This window comes from Meles meles, chromosome 16 (genome assembly GCF_922984935.1).
Source record: "Meles meles chromosome 16, mMelMel3.1 paternal haplotype, whole genome shotgun sequence".
Taxonomy (NCBI): domain Eukaryota; kingdom Metazoa; phylum Chordata; class Mammalia; order Carnivora; family Mustelidae; genus Meles; species Meles meles.
Genome location: NC_060081.1, coordinates 53,771,406 through 53,778,429, shown reverse-complemented (window position 1 = coordinate 53,778,429; position 7,024 = coordinate 53,771,406). Strand labels below are relative to the sequence as shown.

The window sequence follows — 7,024 nt, the reverse complement described above, 5'->3', positions numbered from 1 at the left end:
GAAACAGGGAGGAGGCCAGCAGACACCTGCTCCTGGAACAGGGAGTGACCGCAAGGGGCTCTCCAGGAGCAGGGACTGGAGACTGCCTTGGAAGGCCTCTGACACTGCCCAGGCCACTGTCACTGGTAGTACCACACCAGAATGTGGTCTAGGACCCGGAGCCCATAGAGGCCGAGTCCGAGGGTGAGAAGGCCAGAGCTGGGTGTATGGGGGTGTCTGGGGATGGGTCGGTGCTAGGACCCACAGGCAGGAGACCCTAGAGTCTGGTGGAAAGAGCCTAGATGTATCCCTCATTGTGTGTGGCCATTGGCCCATTGGCCACGTTGATCCCCATCACCTGGTGACAGGTCAAGGTCAATCAGTGAACCTCCACCACCAACCCCCCAAAAAAGCCCCCCATGTAGTAAAGGTTGCCCTGGTCCTTGGGGATGTGGGCCTGGGACTGTGGCCAGCACTGGTAGCTGAGGTCTTCATGGGACACCTGGTAGAAACTGGGTTGCAGGGTGCCAAAGAGGGGGGACAGGACCTCCATTCTCACATGGTCACAGAACTTCATGTCCACTTTGGAGCACACCAGGTTGTCCACCTCATGGAGGAAGTGCTGCTCCCAGAAGCAGCTGACCATCACCATGTGCTGCATGGACACATCCTGCCAGTACGGGGCACCAGGGACCTTGAGGACCACCACCCTTCAGCCCTCCCAGGCGGGTACACGGGACTGGCAGCCCGCTGGTTGGTGATGACCTAGTAGGCGACCCTGTGTCCCACCATGATGGGCTTCTCTGTCCTCTGCTGGAACAGCTCCAGGAAAACCACCTATCGACAGGGACAAGGGACAAGGCAGGAGGAGGGTCACTGTCAGAGGCTGGTGGAAGGACCCCAGAGCTGGGGGCCATGGATGTGTGCACCTTCTTCAAGGGGACAGGCCCTGGGCTGCTTTAAGCAACAGCCACTCTCCCAGTCTGTCCTGAGCAAGTCTGCTTGTGGGACCTCCCTACCTTCTGCTCCCAGAGATGGGGGCCATCAGCACCCCATCATACAAAGGGGAGCCTGAGGCTTCAGAGGTGGGAAACCAACCCCACATTCAGAATGCTGGAGCCAGGAACACTCCCCCTGTGCAGAGCTCCCAGGCAAACCCAGCAGGTGCCCTCTCCTGGCTGACCCCCTGCAGGTCCTTTCCCCATCTGCAAGGAGTAGAGCACCTTTGGACACAGCCCTCCTTTCTGTGGCCTACAGACTGGCCAGAATTAGCAGGGCTGGCCTCCTGCCCCACTTTGCTTTGAGTGGGCTGTTGCTGGTCCCCACAGAGCTGTCTCCAACCCCATAAGATCCTCCCTTGAAGGCTACTGGGACTCTTGCTGACAAGGTCCATCAGTCAAGCCTGCTATTCCTAGGAGTGGCCACCCTCAAACTCCCCCAGATCAGGAATCAGGTCCAGCCCATGGGCAGGGAAGGAGAAAGAGGACCACTGGAAGAAAAGGGGGCTTGCTTAGGCCCCAGCCATGAATTCAAGAGCATAAGCTTCCAGGTCCAGGTCTACATCTCCTGGGCCCCCAAAATTTGGATGTCTTGTCTCTCTGAGGGGACCACCTGTGGGGACAACAGTTTCCCCCATTGTCAGCAAGGGTGGTGAGCCCCTCTGAGACTGATTATTTTTTTTAAAATATTTTGTTCATTTATTTGACAGAGAGAGAGGTCACAAGTAGGCAGAGAGGCAGGCAGAGAGAGAGGGAGAAACGGGCTCCCCACCAAGCAGAGAGCCCGATGCAGGGCTCGATCCCAGGACCCTGAGATCATGACCTGAGCCGAAGGCAGAGGCTTAAACCACTGAGCCACCCAGGCGCCCCTGAGACTGATTATTTTTAAAGATATTATTTATTTGATAAAGAGAGAGACAGCTAGAGAGGGAACACAAGCAGGGGGACTGTGAGAAGGAGAAGCAGGCTCCCCACTGAGCAGGGAGCTCAACATGGTGGGGTTCAATCCCAGGACCCTGGGATCACGACCTGAGCCAAAGACAGATTTTTAATGACTGAACCACCCAGGTGCCCTGAGATGGATTTTTTTCACCCAGACACTAAGTCTACTTCTCTGTGCCTGCCCCATACCTGGCAGCTTAGTAAACTGCTCACACAGGGAAGGTGAGCACTACATTTAAATTGGGGTCAAGGCCAAACACAGCCAGCAGACATGAGTCAGGTCACCAGGGGGCAAGTCCAGGTCCAGCCAACAGGGTAACAAGCCAGGCATGAAGCAGGCGGAGAGAAGAGTGTTCCTGGCAGAGGGCAGAGAGAATGTAAAGGTCTGGGGTCAGGCCCAAGGCACATGTGGGATGACCTGGGAGGCCCACGGGAGTGGGGGAGGGAATATGGTGGAAGACAAAAGGCTGGAGAGGACAAGCAGCTGGGGAGTGGATCACAGAGAGACTCAAAAGTTATGTCGTGAAAAGATCACTCTGCTGGTTACTGGAGATGAATGGGCTCTGTACAGATGAAGACAGGGAAACCCTAACCATAAGCCCCACCCTAACCCTAATCAAACATCACGCTCACTTTGGAGGACTGACAGCTCTACTCTGTCCATCATGCTGGCTTTCACTCCTTGCTCAGTATTGTACTGAGAGTTCTACCCAGAACAATACAGCAAGAAATAAGGAAACCACATGTGAAAGGAAATACTGGAACTAGGTCTATTCAGAGACCAGAGATGGCATCATCTTATATACATAGCTGCCTAAAGAATCAACAAAAAATGATTACAGCCAGTTCCCTTTGTGGAAACAAAGTTACAGGACAAAATATCAATACAGAAAAATCTCTCTTATTTGTATACACTAGCAATGAATCATCCAAAAAGGAATTTAAGAAAACAATTCTATTTTAAGGAACATCAACATTGACAAAATACTTAGGGATAGATGTAATCAATGTGTACAGCTTGTACACCAAAAATTACAAAACATTGTGGAAAGAAAGTAAGGGAAACCTAAATAAATTGAAGACACCCCATGGTGATGAAAAGACATACTATTGATAAGATGGCAACAGTACACAAAGCAATGTGGAAATTCAATGTGTCCCCAAGAAATTTTACAAAGGCCTTTGGGAAGAAATGCACAAGCTAATCATAACAGTCATATGGAATTTTAAGGGACCACAAGATAGCCAAAACCATCCTGAAAAAGAAAATCAAAGATGAAAGGTCACACTTCCAAAGTTCAAATCTTAATACAAAGCAACAGTAAATAAAACATTATGATACTGTTGTAAAGGTATGCATACACCCTGAAACAAATAATACATTATACGTTAATTAATGAATTTAAATTTAAAAAATTTTTAAGTAAATAAAATAAAGATTTTTTTAAAGTATGCATACAAATCAGTGGAATTTAACAGAGAGCCCAGAAATAAAACCCTTCATCTATGGTCCACTGAATTTTGACAAGGGTGGACAACATTACACTGGGGGGACAGAATGGTCTTTTCAACAAAGGGTGCTAGACAATCCACTATCCATGTGTAGAGGAATGACACTGGACCCCTACCTCACACCACATATAAACATTAATTCAAAATAAGTTAAAGGCTTAAATGTAAGAGGTAAAATTATAAACTCTAGAAGAAACAAATGGGGATAAATCTTCATAACCTTGGATTTAGCAATGTTTTTAGATCTGACACCAAAGCATAAGAAGGGAAAGAAAAAATAGATAAAATAATATCCTCAAAATTAAAAATCTGTCCCAGGCGCCTCGGTGCCTCAGTTGGTTAACCATCTGACTCTTAATTTTGGCTCAGATCATGATCTCAGGGTTATGAGGCTCCACACTGAATGTGGGGACTGCTTAAGATTCTCTTTCCTTCTCCTTCTGCCCCTGTTCACTTGCACACTCTCTCTCACTCACTCTTAAAAAAGAAATGTAAAAATTTTAAAAATATTTGTGCATCAGAAGATACTATCCAGAAAGTGAAAAGACCCCAGAATGGAGGGAAATAGCTGTAGATTATTTATCTAATAAGACTCTGTTGCCCAGAATATGTAAAGAGCTCTTACAACTCAACAAAAAGACAATCCCATTTTTAAAGTGGACGAAGGACTTGGATAGACCCTTCTCCAGAGAAATCATACAAATGGTGAGTAGCACATGAATAGATTTTAAGCATCTTTACTCTTTATGGAAATGAAGATTTAAACCAGTTAGATGTCCTTTTACACAAGTAGAATCATTATGATCAAGAAAACTAAAAATAACAAGAGGATGTTGAGAAACTGAAACCCTTAAACTCGCTTGTGAAAAATGGTGCAGTCTACGTGTAAAATAGTTTGGCATTTACTCAGATAGGTCAAAGCAGAATTACCATATGGTTCAACAATTGTACTCCTAGATATATACCCCAAAATTGAAAACACTGGTTCAAACAAACAAACAAAAATGTACAGGAATATTCATAGCAGCAGTGTTCACAATAGGCAAAAACCAGAAACGATGCAAATGTCCATCCATGGGGAAAAGGATAAACAAAATGAGGTAGATCGATAAATGGCCATCTTGTTCTGTCCTATGAAGGAATGAAGTGAAATAGTTCATTTGTGGGGAAAAAATATGGTGGTTCCTTAAAATACTAAACACAGAATTCCACTGCAGCCTATATGGCCCCAAAAATTGAAAGTAGAAGTACCCATATTCAAAGCAGCATTTCTCACAACAGCCAAAAGGTGGAAGCCACCCAAGTGTCCACTGACAGATGAATGGATAGACAAAGTGTGGTTTATAACCATGGAACGTGATTCAGCCTTTAAAATGAAGGGAGTTCTGGGGTGCTTGGGTGGCTCAGTGGGTTAAACCTCTGCCTTCAGCTCAGGTCATGATCTCAGGGTCCTGGGATTGAGCCCCACATCAGGCTCTCTGCTCGGAGGGAGCCTGCTTCCCCCCCCTACCCCATCTGCCTCTCTGCCTACTTGTGATCTCTGTCTGTCAAATAAATAAATAAAATCTTTAAAAAAAAATTAAGGGAATTCTGACACAGACTACAACACAGGTTGAACCTGGAAGTCATTACACTGAGTGAAACCAGCCAGTCACAGAAGGAGAGATACTTGTGATTCCACTTGGATGAGGTGTCTGGGACACAAAGCTGGATGTGGCTGCAGGAGACTGAGAGGAAAGGACAATAGGGAGTTGGTGTTTCATGCATACAGGCTCCCTCGGGGAGAATGAGAAAGTTCTGGAGAATGATGTACAACCGTGGGAGCTCAGCTAAGCCCAGAGAATTGTGTACCTGAAATGTTTTAAGGCGTCAATGTTCTTATGTTTGGTCACTGTGAAAAAGTGATTGAAGGACCGATGCACGTCACAATGTGGATGGACACTGAAAACAGCCGCAGTGACATAAGCCAGATAGAAATACCACTCCAACTGCAGCCGTCTGTGCCCCTTAAGTCCATCAAGGTTACCCAAATAAGGGAAAGCCCTGAAAGAAGTTCCAGAAGAAAACTTGATCCGAATGGAGAAGACATTTCAGACTGTCAGGCAGGTGGTGACAGCTGAGGTGGGCCTGTGGTCTGGGTGCAAATGTGGGAACCATCATGATTTCCTCACTTGGGGTTCCGTGGTGGTTCTGCGGGACAGTGTCCCTGTTTGGGGTAAAATGCACCAAAGTAGCCTGGGTGAAGTGGCAAACGTGGTAAAGAAATGACAGCTGGGGAGTCTGAGTGTGGAGATAAAGCATATTTGTGCTGCTGTGACAAGTTACTGCAGATTTGAAATCACCGCAGAGTAAATGACTCTTCCAAGCATCCACGTTAGCACCACATCACAGAAGCAGAGAGGACATCAGACTCCGGGATGGAGGCCAAGCCCTCCCAGATCCAGTTCACCCACCGTGGACAGGTCACTCGCCCTTGGAGGAGGCCACATGTTAGCAAGAGACTCGTGGGAGGAGTAAATCAGGCGCTCCCGTCTCTTCGGTGCAGTGGAAGCAGTGGGATTTGGAATTCCAATTCTCCATAACGCTCAACCACAACCCGGTTAGAACTGTGACAAAGCAGGAAGGAAATCTCAGTAAGGTGGACTGGGGACGCCAGAAGGCGAGGCTGGAAGGGGGCGTCTGGCACTCAGTGCCTATTACAGACCCTGCATTAGAATCCCCCACAGGAGAGACTCATCCGTTCCAGGCCCCACAGGGGAAGCTGGAGGGTCCATCTCCTACAAGAAATCCCGCAGCTCCGCCATTGAGAATCCTCCATCACCCCGAGCCCCTGCCTTTCTCCAGTGGACTTTCCTTCCAAGCAACCCTTCCAACTTCTTCCTCCTCCATGAAATAATGTTCCTCTCCTTTATTTCTTGCACTTGTCCGTGATGGGACTAGCTTGCTCAGCCCAGGTTGCCATTCTCTGCTATTCCCAAATAAAACCATTTTGCTGGTCAGATAACTGGCAGTTTGAGTTTAAAGTAAACAGAACTAATAAGTTCAAGAAACTTGCAAGGAACAAAATCAATCTACATGAATCAATTGCATTTCTACATGCTCCGAAGGAACCATCAGAAAGAGACTATGGGGGCGCCTGGGTGGCTCAGTGGGTTAAAGCCTCTGCCTTCGGCTTAAGTCATGATCCCAGGGTCCTGGGATTGAGCCCCACATCGTACTCTCTGCTCAGCAGGGAGCCTGCTTCCCCTCTCTCTCTCTCTGCCTGCGTCTCTGCCTACTTGTGATCTCTGTCTGTCAAATAAATAAATAAAATCTTAAAAAAAAAAAAAAGAAAGAGATTATGGAGAACAATCTCATTTACTACTGCATCCAAAAGAACAAGATACCTAGGAGTCCCCTGAACCAAGGAGGTGACAGACTTGTCCTCTGACAGCCATGAGACACTGATGACAGACATGGAGGGAGACACACGGAGACGGGAAGACACGCTGTGCTCAGGGAAGAACCGACACTGGGTATCTGCTCTCCCCAAAGGCGTCCATAGCGTCCTCGCTGTTGCTCCCGAACTTCCAGACTCCGGACCAACCCTGAAG

General features: G+C 47.4%; 1 pseudogene; it reads right to left on the bottom strand.

Moving 5' to 3' along the window:
* Nucleotides 1-277: 277 nt before the first annotated feature.
* LOC123926609 overlaps nt 278-7,024 on the bottom strand; it is a 39,101-nt pseudogene continuing 32,354 nt past the window's right edge.